The sequence below is a fragment of the Periplaneta americana genome, chromosome 9, assembly GCF_040183065.1.
Source record: "Periplaneta americana isolate PAMFEO1 chromosome 9, P.americana_PAMFEO1_priV1, whole genome shotgun sequence".
Lineage (NCBI taxonomy): Eukaryota > Metazoa > Arthropoda > Insecta > Blattodea > Blattidae > Periplaneta > Periplaneta americana.
The window spans coordinates 147,240,732-147,262,571 of NC_091125.1; the positions used below are offsets into that span (position 1 = coordinate 147,240,732).

General features: G+C 36.6%; 1 protein-coding gene across 15 annotated transcripts in view; it reads right to left on the reverse strand.

Annotated features, from left to right (window-relative positions):
• The window catches only part of LOC138706600 (muscleblind-like protein 3), a 1,567,271-nt gene that overhangs the window by 486,481 nt on the left and 1,058,950 nt on the right, over positions 1-21,840 (reverse strand). For 3 of the 15 annotated variants that reach the window (XM_069836099.1, XM_069836098.1, XM_069836100.1), the window contains exon 2: positions 20,231-20,296. The exons of the other annotated variants lie outside the window; for them this stretch is intronic. The gene's annotated coding sequence lies outside the window, so the exon portion shown is untranslated. The remainder of the gene's footprint in view (positions 1-20,230; positions 20,297-21,840) is intronic. 15 annotated transcript variants of the gene reach the window in all.

The following is a 21,840-nucleotide window of genomic DNA, read 5'->3' on the forward strand; positions in this document are numbered from 1 at the left end:
CCGCCCTCTGCACTACGTCATAGATGTCTATGAACGCAGGACCGAAGTCCATACATGTATTGAGGTGCACTCGAATGAGTGACTGGTTGGCCGGGATCCGACGGTATAGGCGCCGTCTTAAATCACAAAGTGATTTATTACGCATATCATATATATATATATATATATATATTTTGATGTGTGCGTCATCATGATGAAAGAGTGATGGAACGGAGAAAAATTCTCTCCGGCGCCGGGATTTGAACCCGGGTTTTCAGCTCTACGTACTGATGCTTTATCCACTAAGCCACGCCGGATATCTGCATGGAAATATCATATGTACTTCGGTACATCAATATATATATATATATATATATATATATATATATATATATATATATATATATTCCTACTATTTGTTTCTCAGAAGACGAACTGAAAGAATGTGACCTTTTTGACTATGGGTAATGATTATTATAATCTTTTCTCAGTTAAGGATTACAGTAGCCAGTTTATTACTGATGCCGAAGGCATTTGTAACAAAATGCATTTGGAAATTAAAAGATACTAATTATTTTAATAAAGTAGGGGAGAGTTGGGTAGTATCGGACATCGGGTAATATCGGACAGTGAGTTTCTTTCATCTACCACCAGATGATAGTACCTGAATGACATGGTTACGTTCTTCTGTGATGTCACATACAGAAACGTAACCGTGTCATTCAGGTACTACGATCTGGTGGTAGATGAAAGAAACGCACTGTCCGATATTACCCGATGTCCGATACTATCCAACTCTCCCCTAACTATTAATAATTACTTAATCTAATATGAATTTATTGTAATTAATAGCTTAACTTTTCACTTCTTACGCAGAAAAGCAATCATAGCAATTTTATGAAGTCTGCACATTTTTTAATGAATAGTATCGCTACTGCGTCACATAATGTAAGCATTCATATCACTAACATACTTCCCTCTGCCGCATCATCTTCCGCTCGTCATCTCGTAACAAACAATACATCAATACTGCATTTTTCTGCTGAATCCTCTAACAGATGAGAATTTTGTGCGTTCGTCAGAGTCACGTGCGTGTGGGATTGAATACATGACGCATTCGGAGGTTCGGAGGAGAGAGACAAACACGACACACTCGAGAACTTACAGACCCACTACGAAACATATGGCAGATAATACACGGGTGTGAGTGGGAGCTGGTTGATACATCCGCTATCAGTGGAACAGAAATACAACGGACACCCATCACAATAAATTCAACTGCTGCGTCGTTACAATTAATTTTATCAAAGCACACTACACGATTGGCGAGCCTGGTAAATACCGAGCAAAAATGACCAATCTAAAAATATCAAATAGTACAACTGAATAACTTCATATTTTCCTCTGATAGAGGTTCTGGCTGATATATATTATCAATCAGGCAATAGGCCTACATCTCACTTGATTTGTGTCACAGGAAGAACAATAAAATTGTCTGTATATGCTACATCTGAAGTCTGATTAGTGTAATATGTAGGCCTATAGCTAATCGGTAATTTGTGAACATCACAAATGATACCAAGAAGGCATCACTTGTGAGGGAACTAGGCCAGGAGGTAATGGGGTAGGGTGGCAAATTTCCTCCCCCCTCCATTGCATATATCGCCAACTAGTTACATATTACACTAGTCATACTTCAGATGCATACAAACAATTGTTCTTCCTCTGTCACATATCGTCAAGTGAGATGTACTGCCTGATAGGCTAATAGATGTAGGCCTACATATCAGCCAGAAGCTCAATCAGAGGATAAAAATTTAATGATGAATTTAATTAATTATGCAAACAATTTGCTGTTAGTTTCAAATAGATTGTTTCAATTATAATTTAAAAAATGTTATTTTATTATTTTCAAGTTTCATGTTTTTTTTTTTTTTTTCAACAATTAACGACATTATCAAGAGAGCATTAACATCGTCTGGTATCCCTGCTATTTTAGAACCCACTGGGATTAGTCGCACGGATGGAAAGCGCCCTGATGGATTAACCTTGGACCCGTGGAGCAGAGGAAAATTCCTACTGTGGGATACGACATGCGTGGATACCTTAGCTCCATCCCACTTGCCGTCAACTTCTAAAATCGCAAGTTCTGCAGCAGAATCTGCCGTACGCAGTAAACGTCATAAATACGTACATCTAGTAGACAATTACATCTTCATCGTATTTGCTGTCGAAACAATGGGCTTCTGGTGTAAAGAAGCAAAAGACCTGGTTTTCCGAAATTGGTAGAAGTTTGGTGACTGTTAATGGAGACCCCTCACTCCAACAATTATCTACGGCAATGAATAGGAATAGCCATCCAACGTGGAAACGCAGTCAGCATTTTGGGAACTTTTCCAGACGCCAAATCTCTGGATGAAATTTTTTTTTACTTGAATATCTGATGTGATTGAGTTTTCTTTTCCTAACATATTTGTATTTTCTTTTATTTTAATATAACTTATAATTTTAGTAAATATTTATCTGGGGCCTCACATCAAGATAATCAATTTCCTAAAAATTTAAAATGAAGCTGATATTCCCTACACTGAAAGTTGCATTGGTTTTTCCCTGCCCATACTTAAAATGTAAATCAACATCTTAACCCTAAAGTATCCTTATGATAAAGAGTTTCTTTAAGGTGCAATATGCACAAAATTGCTTGTTTTTTACTAAATATTTACCAAAATTAAACATTTTAATCAAAGAAATCAGGGTAAAACAACCACCATAAAATCAAATCCCTAAACATAACTCAATGAACTTTATAACTGTCTAACAAGCTACAAGCCAAGGACTTCATGACTATTAAAAAAATTAACTTTTTTAAATATCAAATATATTACACGAATTTCACAAATGTGGGCGGGCTTTATCAATGTGCCTATAGCAAGTACAGAAACATATTATGAATGAGAAATATGACGAGTGAAGGATCTTACGAATATCTTAGTAGGCCTACAATTGACGTACTTTTTGTTTATGGGACGTACTGAACGTCACGGGTACTTCGTTACAAAACAGGACGACAAGGCAACGTCTACTATCATACGCCACTGATGCAAATCAATGACGTCTCCTTTGAGTGTGCCACCCTAGATCATATATATCCAGATTCCTCGGCGCTGTAGGCTTTGACGGTAACAACTTTTGTCAGGTTTACTATGCTGGCATCTAGTTGTTACATAAGGAGTCACGTCATAACTCCCATTTGAATTGCATGAGCGACTGTACTGCCATCTCGTGTTCGTTTACGGCGGAAAGGTGGTGATCCTGGCGGCTGTTCTCTTCAAAGTGCAACCGATTTTAACATAGGAATGAGCAATCTATATGTGATCTGGGGTGTCATCTACCGATGAGACATCAAAATGAGAGTAAAATTTCCCACAGAAAATGATACCAGTGACATACGAGACTCACACAACCGGACATTTATAAATTAGCTGTGCACCCCTGACGATGATGCAAACTGCAAATGGCTTCCGTGTCGTCTGGCCTCGTTGCGTACGAGGCGAAAGGTAATCGTGAGCTACAATCACAAAGCCACAGTCCGCCGCGCCGGCTCAGTGAAAGCTGCGGCCGGCCGCTTCCAAAACATGCGCTTTCGTAAGCGATGAGCCGCGGGACAGATCTCGCCCATTGCTGTCTCTCTTCCTCACTTTTGTACTTCGGACAAAACTCTTTACTATCATCCCCAACCTTACCGCCCACACCCCAGCAGCCATCATATCAACTCCCGTTTCATCCTCACTGTTTCCATCCTCTTGCTCGCCTTCACCTTCAACACTGCTACCTCCGCCTTTACCTGATCATTCTTACTTACGTTTCACTTCCAAGTTCGTCCCCATTTTTATCAATCTAATTTTAATTTATCATACCTCCTAACCACCTCCGCTCTAATCCCCATCCCTCAATCTCCTTCTTAATAAATTTTCCACCTTCATTGTTTCACTGTCTATTTAATGTAATAGGCCCATATTCTATAACCATCTCTATTTTTATTCTTACCTTTATCTTTTCACCGCTATCCCAATCACCATTTCCATTCACAAGCATATCTCAGATTAATTGCTGATTAATATTTGTTACTTATAATTATAAACTGGATTTTTATATAATATCAATGTGTGAAATATGTACATATTTATGTAAGAAAAATAAGCTGAATATGTACAAAAATATGTAGTCATGAAAATATTTAATATCAATATCTGGCAGGTATAGGATAGATAAGACTCTCCAGTTGTGGTTTCATAGAGCACCCGACTTTTTTACCGCACACATGACACATTACTATTTTTCCATCTGTAGTGAAAGCTTCGTCCATCGCAATCCATGATTTTATTTTTGTCGTTAGGGTTGAAGATACAGGGGTCATTTTAGTTAGTTAAAAGCAGTAGATACACCCACTTGCACTTTATACTGCAAGTACTAAAACTAGAGAACTGAGTGAAATGAATGACATAACAGAACTGCAAGTACTGTTTCGCTTTATTGGATTAGGAGAAAATAGGAGATGTGGGACACATGCATTTTAGCTGCTCCCTGTAAGAAACAATGTACCTACTAAAACCTCAAACTATAGGCATTTACAAACTGTTGTTTGAAAAGTGACATTCCTGTCTCATTCAGAAGGGTAGGATTATTCCAGCCGAGAATCATGCTTTCTAATTGCTCGGAAAATCCCATTTTCGTATAGGCCTACTATTTATTTTAATCTTTCAACATATTTCCAGTTTGTTCCTTTACTCCAGATTCTTTTGGAAAGTCGGCTACTTTATTGCGGCTCATGTCACATTTGATACGGGTTTTCCCTGGAAGGATTAGGAAGAGGGTGGGTAAGGTTGCAAATTGCATGGGAACGGCTTGTTAAGACATGTGTAGAGACAAATCATGTCATCCTCATCCCACTCCACCGCATGAAGGCAACGCTACTTTCTGAGTGATTTTTTACACTACAAGGTAGTTGTATGAGAAAGGTTGCCTTTTGTTCACTCATATTTACAGTGGGCGGCATGGAGTGAGTGCCTCTATTACTTTCTGGAACTGAAGACGTTATGTTTCGTCCCGAAATATATTCTTTCTTGGGTAGGTAAAAAGGCTTTTTAAATATGTGTATTTCGAATTATAAACTTCCCCAGCAGAAGTTTTTATTTTTTTAATCCCCCCCCCCTTTAGAGAAGTAAAAATACAAAGAAAACTCCTAAATATGTAGATTTATGTAATACCAAGCCATAATATGTAATGTGGGGTAAATATGTAAAAATGTGTAACATAAAATTTTAATATATTAATGGTAATTATAAGATTCGCAACGATTTATTAGTTATATACGGTTAAGTTGAAAGGATAATAATTACATAAAAATCCGGTCCCTACTTATAATGAAACTAACATCTGTCCATTCTTATTATCATTAATTTCTCTAAACAGATTAAAAACCTCTAATGGCAAAATTTCGTTACATTAATATTCTCATGGTATATAAATATATTTTAGATTTATATTTTCTTCTCCCTGTAACATACTTGTAGTAAACTTCATTAAATGGGTTCTCATCATTTTACTAGCTATCTCAAATTAATTATAATTGATTGAAACAAATTAGCTCATAAATTAAGTTACTACTTTATCTTATAGGTTTATCTAAATTTAAATAAACATGTACTAGTCGTTAAAACTTAATTGAAGAATATTGCTGGAGAATATTTTAAATGTAGTGTAAATATTCGTAGGCTAATTTAAATGTGTATTGTATTGATTAAGGCTGGTTGAGTGGAACAGAAGGCTTTATGGCCTTAAATTTGCCAGCGAAAATAAAACATTGTATTTTATTCTATCGGCCGGAGGGAAAAAGACCTTTGGGGAGGCCGAGACGTAGGTGGGAAGATAATATTAAAATTGATTTGAGGGAGGTGGGATATGATGGTAGAGACTGGATTAATCTTGCTCAGGATAGGGACCAATGGCGGGCTTATGTGAGGGCGGCAATGAACCTCCGGGTTCCTTAAAAGCCAGTAAGTAAGTAAGTAAGTATTCTATTCTATCTGCATTTTCAATTCTCAAAGTAGAGGCGGAGTGTGACAGCGTTTTTCCGTCACAGCTCCGAACTGTGACAGTTCTGGAAAAATCGCTGTGACAGATAACAGCGATTTTGTCACAGTGTAACTTTTGTGCTGGGATGATTCTTGGCGATTGGAAATGTTTGCCATCACGAGCCAACAGATTATGTTTATTGCTCTTCTGCGAATTGGCATACTAGTGCCATTAACTATTAGGCCTACATAAACAATACTGACAAGCGCAGCGAGAAACAAACACGCTGTGAGCGGTGTTATCGCGACGTGTGAGCGCGTATATTCGCCAAGAATGCATGGAGCGAGTTCATTCGGCGATATATGGACGTAGCTTGAGTATCAAAGAGTTGCCGACGTTAGGCTAACCGTTTGAGTGAGACGATAATTAATTTTAGGCCCCAGTTATGTTGTCCTTCAAGATACTATGAATCTTCTGACTTGCAGTTGACAGGAGCTGTTGCATAGTCACATATACATGCATCAGACGCCATCCCTGAGTAACATACATGGGCGGAGATACTGATTTCTCGTAGCTGTGATTTTCGAACTACAGTTACAGTCGGAACCAGCGACAAACCTGTAACAGCGACGAAACCACAGCTCTTCAAATCACTCTCCGCCACTATCTCAAACTCATACTAACACTTTCATTCCTCATGCTTCTTATACCATTGTTTCTAACCCTCAGTTTTATAATCCTCCTCCTTTCCATCCCGATTTTCACCTTAATATTTATGATTAGAGCCTATTCTTGTCCTTCAGTTCATTTAATCTTTATGTGATTTATCCCCATCTTCATTAGCCATTAATTACCCACAAACGATACTGACGATTGGGCATCTCATGCCTGATTGCCGTCAAGGGAATCACTGTGAAATCAATTGTTTGTAAGGGGTGCTCAAACTTCTACATCTGGAATGTCATTATCATCTATTTACGCAATATGTGCCGTCAAGGGGGTCCCTATCACCACGGCATGGCGCGTCCTCAGGTTGCGGATAGAGGAGACGGCCTCCAGATATGGAGGGTAGCTGCGAATATATTGAATAAGCAGTCGTGGACAGCCGATAAGGGGTGGTCCTCCAGCTTGGGGATTGGGCGAAGGGCTAACAACCCATCACCGTAAAAAAAAACAGCCTGTTACGAAACCTAACAATAAGCCTCGGAATGGGACTGATTCTCTGGCACGACCACAGCAAAGGATGTAGCACGTATGGGCGAATCCAGAAATGCATATAGAGTGTTAGTTGGGAGGCCGGAGGGAAAAAGACCTTTGGGGAGACCGAGACGTAGATGGGAAGATAATATTAAAATGGATTTGAGGGAGGTGGGATATGATGGTAGAGACTGGATTAATCTTGCTCAGGATAGGGACCAATGGCGGGCTTATGTGAGGGTGGCAATGAACCTCCGAGTTTCTTGAAAGCCAGTAAGTGCCATCAAGGGAATCACTGCGAAATCAATTAATGTTTATAAGGGGTGCTCAAACTTCTACATCTGGAAAGTCATTGTCATTTTAATAGTATTCACTATTTACCCAATTTGGTGCCAATTTGGTCTTGTGATTGGGGTACAAATTACATCAGTCTGAGAAACGTAGTGCGCTTTCGGTGATGGGGTGAAAGGTCAATCTAATGGGACTTCATCGGAAACCTAAGGCTACATGACTGAATCGACAGACGGCACCATGTAGCTGAGTTGCGATATCTATAAAGAAAGCAGCCGTTCGAACTTCACAATTATTCCTAAGTAAAGGACTGGTTAGCCACAATAAATTAGGTTCAAAACTTTTCCTCCATACAAAGGGGGAGAAAAAAAAAAAGGAGTTCGAACTGATATATAGTCGTCGTCAAAATCGATGACCTAACTCTAAATCTTTGACTGATTTACTAATTATTTCTCACCATTCTTCGAATTCGTTTTTCTTCGTCTCATTTAATTTTGATGCCCTTTAAATATTTAATTTCGTTTAAGAAGCAGTAAATAAAACATAAACATACGAGTCATACAACAAATTTTATCTTCATCGCGCCTTTAAAGAACACCAAATTCTAAAGTTTACTATTACAGTACCGTACTTTTAGCTACTTAGCTTGGCTTTACATGAGATGGACTCGGAATGGGTCCGTACACTTAGGCACGGTATGATCTATTGCGCGCTTTCATATGCTATGATTGTCCAAGCCCGACAGCTGGCCTGGGTGGCATTCGTGAACCCGACGCTGACAAGTGAGCCATCTTGCATCAGCCCCTGATAAGAGCCAGATCCTGTTTCGCGGACGAGTAGTCTGACAAGCCCGGGAGCCCCAAGTCTTCTTGATCAGCCGACGCTGACAGGTAGGCCATCCTGCCTCAGCTCCTGATACAGTCAGGTTCCGGCCCAGTCTTGTACTATATCGTCCACTGACTACTTTTGATCGCAGCAGTGCTGATGTTGAGTTTACTGACATTGTGGAGGGCTGAGACAAAGAAGCATGTCGACATGTGAATGTTTGGGTTTCCTTAGCAGCAATAAAATTACAGATCTCCATGAGTGGATATTGTTTGTGTTGCCTATTCCTGCTTATCACGGAATTTGAGTGTGCCACAAGAGTAAACAATTCAACGTGTCACGCGCACTCTAATAGTAATGATCGGCATAATATGCTGTTTGCGCAAACATAGTCAAAGTTGATTTGTTGTCGTTCTTATGATGTCAGCTTCAAGAGTCCCATTTGAGGCAATTCGAATTCTGACGTCACGGTAACCCAATCGCTGCAACAGATCTCATTCCCATCTCTGCTTTGTAGCCTGAAAGAAAATCATACTTCGCACTACTTTTGTGCCACAATTAAAGGATTCAATACAAATGTGAGCACGTAATCACAGACCGATCTGACACGCCTTTCAGTTGGAACTGTAGTTTGAAATCACTATAGCATCTGAAGCCTGCCCACACAACGGGTGATTTCTTCCACCACTCGACGAATGGGCAGCAATCATGCTGTAAGTGGAGCAGCTTCTGAAGTGTGCAGTCCCCGCTTCCCGACCCGCTTGCAGCAAAAAAGTTCTGAACTGGCACACAATCGCTGGTTCTTATGTATCAATGACGCCAGCAACACTTTCCTGTGCATGCTTTTAGTTGAACACCATTCAGCGACAGAAATCACAGAGCACGGACAGAAATACCGTGATCTATAAAAAAAAATCCCGGGCATTGCAAATGCAAATGCAACAGATAACTGTGTTTGTGCGTGTGTATAAAGTTGTACTGTATAAATGCGAGACTGGCTTTCATAAACAGATAATTTAATGACAACCACTTGATATCGTAACAACAACGACAATATATAGGCCCTATTTAACAAAAGTCTTTCAATTTAATTTTATATAAATTGAAGGCAATAATAAAACGTTTCGATAATGTAAGACAAGGAGACAAAAGTAAAGAATTTTCAAAAAAAAAAAAATCATGCAATGTAAACTTCTATTAATACAGGATTCAGCAATTTAACGCATTAGTTCTTTCAAGTATAGTGTAATAATCTTATAACATCACATGAAACAATTTTAAATATTCAATGTAGTAATTTTCAAATTATGTGTAATGTAATAATATGATGCGATCAAGAACTGAATATAAATTGGACGGAGTTACGCAATAATAGACCAAGCGACAATTGAAGCGGTGAGAACAATAACCATTCAAGTCCACTTCTGGTCATTCATTTTTTGCAAACTTGAAACTAATTTTTGGACATTTCCACAAGTGTTATGACTTTAAAAGGTAGTATACTATTTAGTCTTGATCTCTAAAACAACCAGAAATATTACGTGCAAAAAATAATAATTAGATAGGAAATAAAAAAAGTTTTTTGCACTTTTCTCGAAACTTGTGTAAATGGACTTGAATGGTTATTGATCTCACCGCTTCAATTTGAAAAAAAAAAAAAAAAAAAAGATATTTGCACAAATCTGTTGATGGCTGGCTAATTTAACTAGGGAAAAAAATTAAGAATGCGATATCTGAATTTTGCTGCTATTTATAAGAAAAATTCGTTTATTGCATAAAATTCATTTATTTTGCTTTGAAATATTAATTCAACTGCCGGTCTCCTATCAAAAATCGATTAGCTTTTTTGGTATTATTTGTGCTATTTTTGGTAATAGTATGGATGTTATAATACTTCTTGCATAAAATCTTTTTATAAAAAGGCAGATTTATTTCAATGGTCAATATCTCGAAACAGGTTTTCGGCGCTTGGTCTCTTATTGCGAAATTGAAGTTTCATAGGGGGAAGGTATTAACTACGGTACACTGCTTTACAGACTCATAACAGGTCGACGATGTATAAAGCCAGCTAAAATGAGATTTCACGTGAAATTGTTTACTGCAAGGTTGACCATGTCATAAATGATGACGTCAGGGACGAATTAGAGAATTCTACTATATGAGACAAAATTAATGACTATCGATCATAATGGTACTAATTTATAGAAAGGAGTGATCCGAATATGTGAATATGAAAACAAGTTTTACTAATATGGACTCGATCAAGAACAAGAACTAGGTCTATGTAATGGGGAGATCAGTTCATAAATTTTCCAGAAGAGGAACCAGTTTAATATGGTTGATTCTCGAAGTAGATGATGGCAAGGATTATTATTATTATTATTATTATTATTATTATTATTATTATTATTATTATTATTATTATTATTGTCGCTCGTTCACTTACCAGCGTTCCGTTCGAATTCGTCTCCATTTTCTTGCTCGGAATCGAAGTAGGGAGCAACGAATTAGAAATCACGACTGAACCTGAATGACAATGTTCTCAAGTTTAATTGACATTTTTAAACGTAATTAAACCCCAATATTAATGAGACAAAACAGAGAGATAAATGATCAGGGAATACTTGTAAATGGATATCTACTATACACCTAATAGTATAGGCTATAAATTTTGTTACCGAAAGAATGCACGAATAAAGATATCATTCGCTGCAACACGAACAAGGAATGAGAAGCACACGCACACCAGGGGTCGGTAACCTATGGCTCGCGTGCCATACTCTACAAGAGAAAACTTCTAAAGCACACGATAAGTTCCAAGCGGGGGGGAATACTCAAGCCAAATGTGATTAGCATTTAAAAGGTCATAGTTCAAAAGGCATGGATTGCCAATTGGTTAGTTCCTTCCTCAGTTCCTTATCAGTGATTCTGATCATTACTAAAACAATTTCACCTTCTGAAAATCTTCTTTATTAGGCCTAATTTTATTACACATGATCAGCCTAATGCACTTTCAAGACAACTCATATCGATTTCTGTACGCTGCCATCCACCGACTGCAAAATACGTCACGTTATAACCCTGATGGAACTGCATTAAAAGCTTGGAACTGTACTTCCATCTAGCAGTCGTTACCAAAAATTAATTTTCTACAGTGCAGATCCTAGCGATCGTTTTCCTTTTCATTTGGCATTTTATAACATGGGAATGGTCAGTCTGATATATATGCAGCGTGAAGTATGGAATAATGTTAATAAATTCTTGAATTTTAATTTTATAAAAAAAAAAACGTTTTAGGCCTATACAAAAACTCTTAGAGATAAACCATACAGTATTAGGCCTATGCCAGTGTTCGAAAACAGTGTTTAACAGTAAACTATTTTTTAAATTGCACCCTATATTAAAATGTACATATTCCGAATCTTCATTACATTTTACGTATGAATGCGTAGAAACTTTCCCCATTCTCCCGTTTCTTGTCTCTTAACTATTAATTATTCAACTTGTTTCGTGGACTTCAAATCTGAAACAAATAAGTATGTAAAAACATGTTGAGTAGACCATAAAATTAAACAAAACACTATAACTAACCAAACTTTATCACAGATACTCAAAATGAGAACCATTCACAGCCAAACAGTATCACAGTTTACCACGAAAACAGTCCATTGTAGATATGAGATGGAACAGAACAGTCGTATAACTGTGAGGAAGACAATGGACTACTTTCGTGATAGCCTTGGATATTTTTTGGCTGTAAATGATTCTCATTTTAAGCATCTGTGATAAAGTTTGGTTAGTTATAGTGTTTTGTTTAGTGTTACGGCTTACTCAATATGATTTCACATTTACTTATTTGTCTCAAGTTATAAGTCTACGAAACAAGTTTAATAAATTATTAAAAGACATGAAATGAGTGAAAAGGGTAAAGTTTCTAAGCAGCCATAAGTAAAATTTAGGGGAGAGTCGGGTAGTATCGGGCATCGGGTAGTATCGGACAATGCGTTTCTTTCATCTACTACCATATGGTAGTACCTGAATGACATGGTTACGTTTCTCTATGCGACATCACAGAAACGTAACCATGTCAATCAGATACTATCATCGTGTGGTAGATGAAAGAAACGCACTGTCCGATACTACCCGATGTCCGATACTACCCGACTCTCCCCTAATTAAGATACGGAATATGTAAATTTTAATATAGGGTGTCATTTAAAAAAATAGTTTACTGTCACACCCTGTATGTCTGAATAACTGTTTTCGAACACTGGCATAATATTGTATGGTTTGCCACCAACACTTTTTGCATAAAACTTTTTTTTTTTGTAAAATTGAAATTTAAGAAGTTATTAACAATATTCCACATTTATTGTTCACTCTCTATAATATATGTGCGTGATCAGGGGTATACGTAACAAATAAAAAATAAACTGTGGGCGCCCACGGACGTGCAGTGTGTTGTGGAGTGGTTGGTGTATAGGGCTTATTAACTCTGCCTTATTTGGACTCTTAACGAGTCTGCTAATGACTGATTATTTAAAAAGGGGTTAAAAGGGGGGGGGGGGATTGGCACGGTGAGTAGGCCCTATTAAAATTCGGCGCAACGTTCACAACAGTTTGCCGACCCCTGTTATGTCAACCAAAAGGGAAAGAAGCCCTAGAAATATGGCACGATGGTATGAATTAAAAGGCGAAACAGATTTTCCGTCTACATCCTTAAAGTGAAAACCTATAAATAGAAATCTGCCCCTGTGTAACGTTTCCAGACATGCATATAGAATGTTAGTTGGGAGGCCGATGGGGAAAGACCTTTGGGGAGGCCGAGACGTAGATGGGATAATATTAAAATTGATTTGAGGAAGGTGGGATATGATGACAGAACTGCTATAATCTTGCACAGGATAGGGACCGATAGCGGGCTTATGTGAGGACGGCAATGAACCTCCGGGTTCCTTAAAAGCCATAAGTATAAAAAAATAAGTGTATAAGTTTCATTCTCATCAAAGGATTCTATCAATCCCGAACACACATTTGAAGATTTCAATTCAATTCTCACTACATCTCGCCAAAATATTGTAAAAAATTGCACAAAATTGTAAAAATTATAGAAAATTACAAAATTTTAAAACTATAACAATTTGTAAAATTGTAATTGTAATATTGAAAAATTTTGACTTGTTCCACATCTTAAAGCTTCACTGCTCATGTAAGATCTATGGAATAAAATAAATGAATGAATGAATTTCACTTCGGGTGACGAAAAACTGTACTTATGCCAAAACGATGCCTGGAAAAACTGTACTGTGTCAAAACGAAGTGTATGCGAGGGATGTTTGCTGTTCTGAGTCAGCACCATGCTAACCATTTCAAACTCAAGCCCTACGTAAGAGCTGGAGGAAAAGTCTACCAGCATCGATACGTCATGTAAGAACACATCCTCTTTCCTCAATTATGAACATGTCACGTGGTTTAGTTGCATCACTTGTCGTACAGATAACACCATGTTTTATTGCTGTATCACTATTTATACGCGACAAGACTTGTAGTATCAGGTTGATACACGCTCAACAAACAGGGGTGGTAAAAACATGAACAAGAGGAAAAGACAACTTACTATAGCTAGCGTCTCTGTTGACAGAGAGATCCATGAATAAACGATTACTAGATAGGCCTATGGCAATCATGATAAACGTGAAATGTGCTCAAATTCTGTCAAAATGTGTAATTTTATGTTTAAAAGCATGTTAAGTAGGCCTATCTATATTACTATATCAACCCGCGATAAAATGGTAAATCGAGTAGGCCCTACAAAATGCGAAATGCATGGATTTTTGCGAAATAAGAGCGAAATTACATTTTATTATATATATATATAAATATTTATTTTCAATACATATATATATATATATATATATATATATATATATATATATTGTAAATAAATATCTAGAGGCCCGCTACATACAGGTTCTTACATTTTTAAAAGTAGTAAAGTCACCCCTTCAAGTTACCTTTTATAGTATAAATAGGCCTCGTACAGGAATGTGGCCTACTTGATACCCTCTTTGTTGTTATCTGTAGCTTATTAGGAGTTCTCAAGTAATCTACCTGGTGCCGAAGGTAGAATATTGGCTGCCTATGCTATCTCTCTAGGCCCAGTGTACTCACGAATAAGTTCTATGTGATAGCGGATGACTGACTGCAGTTGTGCAACGAGATGGCTCGGGATAAAATCACACGATATGTTTTAAGCATGTTTCTTAAAAATTATAATATATTATGGTTTATTTAAAGACGCTCGCAACTGCCGAGGTTATATCAACGTCGCCTATGTGCCGGAATTTTGTCCCGCAGGAGTTCTTTTACATGTCAGTAACTACTGACATGAGTCTGTCGCATTTAAGCACACTTAAATGCCACGTCGGCAAGTAGAAAACAGAAAATTGCATCATCGTGCCTAAATTACTGAGAAGCGGCGAAATTCGAGTTTAGCAAGCGCAAAGGAGTCTATCAACTTGCAACTTCCGTGCCGATCATATTGCAGCCTTCTCGTAACAAATGTCAAAATCTTGTGCACGTGTAAAGTAAACCATAAGGCAGCTTCTTGTTTTGATTATCTGTTCTTTTAATCTCAACTTTCAAACACCGTAACGTTCCAATTTTATATATTTGCACAGTCAGCAAGCAATGTAGGCCTATTCGATTATGGAATGTCTTCTTAATTTTCACGTAAATTGTCCACAATGATTCGCCGACAACAGAAAACTGCCTGCATGTCATCAGATTGCAATAAATACAATATAACTACTGTAATATGTTTCAATGCCTGCGTTTCTTCTGTATTCCAATTTCTTTTTCGATATTTCGTATTCTGAATCTTGGTTTAAGCACCACATTGCTAAAAAGAATAACAAAATATGCTTTTTATATGTTCTGGAAGTTAAAACACGCATTAACCCCTTAAATTAAATTAGTAGAATTAAAGTAGGAAAAATTGGCTTGACTCTAATCTCCTGTCCTTAAATACTAACAAAACTACCTATATTCCATTTTCTTTAACAACGAAAGGTTTACCTCCACCTATGAATAATTATCAATTATAATACATATTTCTTGTAATTATTGTAATTGCCCACATCTAACACCTTCCACACAAGTTAAATACGAGTATTTAGGAATTATTATAGACCAGCATTTACGTTGGGATAAACAATTTGATTTCATGTGTACAAGTATAAGAAAGACAATTTATAAATTCATAATACTTCGAAATTTTATCACTAAGGAGGTATTGAGAATAATATTTTTAGCTTTGGTACGATCATTAATACAATATGGTATAATAAATTGGGGTGGAGTAGCATCATCTGTACTTAATCCATTAATTTTATTACACAGAAGATTAATAAAAATTTGTCTGACCAAAAATATGGATTACCCAACCAATTTAATTTATACACATTTTAATGTATTGCCTATTGAAGAAATTTATAAATATAGCTTACTAACTTACTACCACAGAAATCGAATAAAACATAAATCTAATCGACATGAATATCGTACTCGAAGACAAAAGTCTCTTTCCCATTAATTGAGCCTAAATGTCACACAAGTGCAGCTCTTAAACATGGTGCTAGTTTCGGCCCAAGACTTTATAATAAAACTGCAAACCATTTTCCAAATTGGAAATATTTTAAAATTGAAGTTTTTAAAAAATAAATTTGTAAAATTATCCATGATATTTAATATTAAATGTCTTTTTTTTTACCTTTTATTTCTGTCGACTATATTCATGTTTTTATTGAATATCACTGGCTTCTGTCGGATTGTCAATTTATATTAAATGTGTATTTTTCTCTCTTTTTCTCTTTCTTCTTTATTCTTGCTCTTGTGTTGTATTTATTGGTTTGAATTAAGTTACTTACTGTATTCAGTAAACTGTCTTTGTAAATTTTATGTTATATTATTGACTAAGACCACACCGTATGTGAGCCTGGCTCTTGCGGTAGTGGCTAGAAACATTTTTGTTTTATAAATGTAATCTGTACTCACTAGCTAGCTAGTTAAATAAATATGCATATACTGTATATGCACTATAAAATCTTGACCTTTGGTTGGAAATATCTTTAAGTACATTTGTATATGTAACGGTAGAATATAATTTGCAACTAAGGAATAAAACATGCAAATAGGCTATGCTAAAATCCGCCCTCTACTCATAAGCTAAGAGAAAGGTAGGTTACTCTTGAGACGTTGCAACGTCGGGCGACTCGGCCACCAGCAAAGTACTTTACTTTCGAATCTTGTTCTCGCGGTCAAGTGCCACGTTACGTTCCTGTAATCACCTTCTGCTATGCGAGTTGACAGAAGTCAATTTCCTCGGACAAAGAATTCTGTGTAGAATGAAAATACAAACTCATAAGGAAGAACCGTGTCACAGTGGCAATTCCTCCATGAAGGATATTACGATGATCCTACATTTAATTTCGTGCCTCTGAGGATAGAAAACATTTTAATTACAGATTTTGATTTTCAATGTGTCCCGACATATTAATTTCCTCTAAACTTCCACTTTCTATCGTGCGTTGTCGCCACTGCACAGCTCAGAAATAATTTCCGAGGAACCATCCAAATATCTTGTCCACACCTGTGGAGTAACGGTCAGCGCGTCTGGCCGCGAAACCAGGTGGCCCGGGTTCGATTCCCGGTCGGGACAAGTTACCTGGTTGAGGTTTTTTCCGGGGTTTTCCCTCAACCCAATACGAGCAAATGCTGGGTAACTTTCGGTGCTGGACCCCGGACTCATTTCACCGAATTATCACCTTCATTCCATATAACCTAGATGTTTATACAGCGTCGTAAAATAACCCAATAAAATTAAAAAAAAAATCCAAATATCTTACAGCAAACGGTATTTCTAGCAGTGAAGTTAGCAGATAGGGGAGGGTGCGGAGGACGGGGTATGGCTTGAGTTTAACCGTGTTTGAGGATATGGTCGCTTATCCTATACCACGACCTTTCTTTCTGGGTGGTGGAGACCCTGTCAGAGACTACAATAAGAATTTTCAAGTACCCTTATAGCCTCCTTAACCCTTTTGTTACCTATAGATACTATATGACAATAATTAACTTTATAGCATTTATATACTTGTGTGTTACATATGAAGGTAAATTTTTCTGGATAACTTCTATTTCAATACATTTTCATCAATATAGTTTTGTTTCAAATGTTGCCTCTCCCGTAACTTGGTCACTGAATTGGTCCTAATACAGCTATTTGTTTCAACATGGATTGCTTGTAAATTTAATTTGGGTTAGAAAGGGTTAAATGCAGTTCATTGGTCATTTTAAAAGAATAGAATAATCGAAATAATAAATAGCCTAATTTAAAATGATATAGGCCTTAATATAAAAACAAAATGAATAAAAAAGAAAATTACATAAAAATAAATAAAATAAGCTATAATAAATACAAGAATTAACAGGACATTCAGATGACAGGACAGTCGAAAGAATATCAGAATTTGTACCTCATCATTTAGAAGAATTTAACTGTAGCAAGAAATTAATTGCGCAAACATACGACGGAGCATAGGTAAATATCGGGCAGTACAATGGCTTAGGAGCCATCTTCGCTACTAAAAAGGGGAGGAGAATTGAATTTTACTACTAATAAATTGCCAGTACCAGAATGGTGAGTCAAAGACTAACATAGGCCTACTTGTATTGATTTTGCATGCTCTATTATTATTATTATTATTATTATTATTATTATTATTATTATTATTATTATTATTATATTATTAGTTTGTCTTGGTCATCAGTCGTCAATCTCATATCCTACATACAAAAAATATCACGAGTCGCCACTGCCGTGTCAGCCGTTAGACTACAATGCAATAACCATCTTGCTCACCTGACTTTTTTTTTCAACCATCAATGTACGCAGCAGTCAGGTAACAGCACTAACGCTGCTATTCCGTTGTCAGTGTTACGTCATGCTTTGTAGTATAATAGGTATCTACTTGGTTTATTTATTTTACGACGCTTTATTAAATGCGGTGTTATCTAGGTCAGAAAGAAACGACGGTGATAATGCTAGCGAAATGAGTCCGTGGTCTGGGGCCGAAAATTACCAAGCATTTTATTTTAATGGGTTGAAACCCCGGAAAAAACCTCAAGCAGGTAACTTGTCCCAACCAAGATTTGAACCTGGGTCCGCTCGTTTCACTGTCAGACATACTAATAGTTACTTCACAGCGATGACCTATCTACTTATTAACGCTGTCTTAAGTCAACATGTTTATTACTGACAATATGTAGGTCAATTATTGAAACATGCTTTGAGAATTAGCATCTAATTACAGAGACCTCGAAAAGTCCCGCTACATCTGTTTATTTCTCCTGGCGTAAGGACTATGCCCTTAATAATTAAAATTACGATCTTTTTATTAAACTTCACAACGTTGATTATCCGTTGTCTTAATTCAATTAATGTACAGAGTGAACCCTAAGTAATGTCTTTAATTTCAGAGGGATATTCTTTGAGATATTTCAAACAAAAAAAGCTTTTAATACAATTTTGTTCGTCTTTTTGCTTTCTTTTCGAGAAAAAACCTGTTTTATACGAAACATTTCAAAGTGTATTTTGGGAAAGCCATTGCTTGAATTCCTAATATGCTCAGTCAATTTAAGAGAGCAGTATATTATGATAAATTATTGAACGAATTTGAGTTTTGTCCTTTAATTGTGCAGAAATTTGATCCGAACAAAACGTAACTTTTGAAAAAAAATGTTATTTGTGCGAGATCGTGTGTATTTGCTTGTTTTCCGCACAGAACCAATACGCGGTAAGTGTGAAATACCACATTCAGTATTCCCAACGTAACACACATAACAATTTCCCTCTTCTTACCGCTTAAGCGCCATATTCATTTTACTGCTTTAGGCTTTTAACATATTATTTTTAGAGACGTTTAACATAGTAATAATTATAAATTAGAAACTTACCACTGCAATTTCACCTAAATTGCACTGTTACTTATTGTTTTTAAATATTTGCAAAAATTAAGTAAAGTCTACTACTCCACGAAACTATTTCCTCGGACATGAAAACATCAACATACCGCTCTTGTAATGCATAATACTATTGTTGTTTGGATCAAAATTTTCACTTTTAAAGAACAAAACTAAAATTCTTTCACTCATTTATTATCATAATACATTATTGTTTTGAACCATAATCGCAAAAGTCACACAATATTCCATATGCATATTCATTCTATAAATTCGTTGGGAAATGTTAAAGAGAAACAACAAATAAATATAAATGAAAGTGAAAACTTGCCAAAACTGCTAAAAAAATTTCCTTTTTGATAATGATTTTCCCTTTTTCCCTAAAGGCATAAGTTTTCCCCTTGAATGTGGGAAATTTCGCTCCATCTCACATCACAGGATATGCACAGTGATGCTCCAGTGAGACAGTGATCCATTTTGTTGCCAGACAGAGGAAAATGAAGATAATTCAACTTTAACTTCCCTGCCGAGCACCGAACCCGCGTCCGCTGAATTTTTAGAATGATAGCCTAAACGCCAATACTTGAGTCATAGCGAAGGTTATAGATATTTAATGAAAAATAAATAATACATCAAGATCGATATTATCACTTGTTTAACTCCTGCAGTTAAGCGTATGACTTCATAAAACTTCGAATACAGCCTTTTAATGTCTCAACTTTTATTTTTGTCTAGAGAGATAACAGTTCCCAGCCTTGCTATACATACAGCTTACATTCTATGATAATGTGCACTGAGCACAATACGTTTCAGTCAAAAATAAAGTAACTATGACCACACTCACAGATTATTTTCCAGGAAAAAAGAAGCACACTTCAGTTTTCCTCAGCGTACGCCCGGCAGCACTCACCTGAAACAAATGAAATACATCGTAATTAACGTCTTGAAAAAAAATGCATGGTATCAGCTTTCGTAGCAAATACGCTTGCAGAAGTAAACTTAGAATGGCTTTTAAATTCTGACCAGTCCGTGACCAGTGCTACAACAATCAGGCTCTCTCTCTCTCTCTCTCTCTCTCTCTTCCGTTTCCCTGCCACTTCCGTTCCCAAACCTCTTCCGAGTGAGTTTTCTTGGTTACAACAGTCTGCTATCAATATTTCCGGATTTAGTATTTTAACGTGTTAAAATTACCTTGTATATGGCGTTAGTTAATCCAAAGTTAAGGCACATTTTAAATCCCCGACACATTTCTAAAAATAAGGTTTACGTAAAAATAGTCACAAGGTTTACATAAATACAGTCAGAAAGGAATGGAATTTAATTATGTAAAAACTATAATCATGTATGAATTGTTTCTTCTAAGAAATACGATAGACTTCCTCAGCAACCGATCGTTTCAACTCGTTACATAGTAGTAATGTTAATCTAAGTTACATAAAAGTTGCCGGAATGGGACTGATTCTTTGGCACGACCAAACCAAAGGAATAAGATTATGAAATTTGGTAGCCTACTTGGAATACCACTAGTCTTTATAGAACAGGAGGGGTAACATTAGTAGCAAACGAACTAGCTAGATATAGAATAGACTTCGTGGGAGTACAAGAGGTTAGGTTAGATGGAAATGGCAAATCACCAATAAGAGATTACCTGTACTATAGAGAAGGAAACATGCTCGTAATATAAATGACACTCGGGAGGAAATTAAACAAAGAATAAATATAGCAAATGTCCGCTATTATTCGGTTGAGAAGCTTTTGTGATCTAGTATGCTTTAAAAAAAAATGAAAGTTACAATTTATAAACGTTAGGTCTACATTTACCGGTTGTTCTGTGTGGTTGTGAAACTTGGCTTGGACTTTCACTTTGAGAGAGGAAAAGAGGTTAAGGGTATTCAAGAATAAGGTGCTTAGGAAAATATTTACGCTAAGATGAATGAAGTTACAGGAGAATGGAGAAATTTACACAACGCAGAACTGCACGCATTATATTCTTCACATAATTAGAAACATTAATCCATAAGCTTGGGATGGGTAGGGCATGTAGCATGTACTGTATGGACGAATCCAGAAATGCATACAGAGTATTAGGTGAGAGACATGAGGGGAGAGAGAGACCTTTGGGAAGACCGGGATGTAGATGGGAAAATAATATTAAATGTATTTGAGGGAGGTGGGATTGATGTTAAGGACTGGATTCATCTTGCTCAGGATAGTGACCGATGGCGGGCTTATGTGAGGGCGGCAATGAACATGTGGGTTCTCTAAAAGCCATTTGTAAGTAAGTTACATAAAATAATACATAGTTTTATTAATATACTGCATACATTGAAAGCATTATCTTAGAGTAGAAAAGTCGTTGGAAATGTGTTAATTTTCATCAGCATCCGGAAAATTTTGAAGACGGATATTAGTTCTTCTTTCAGTCGCCCACGTCTATAAATCGGATAACTTCGG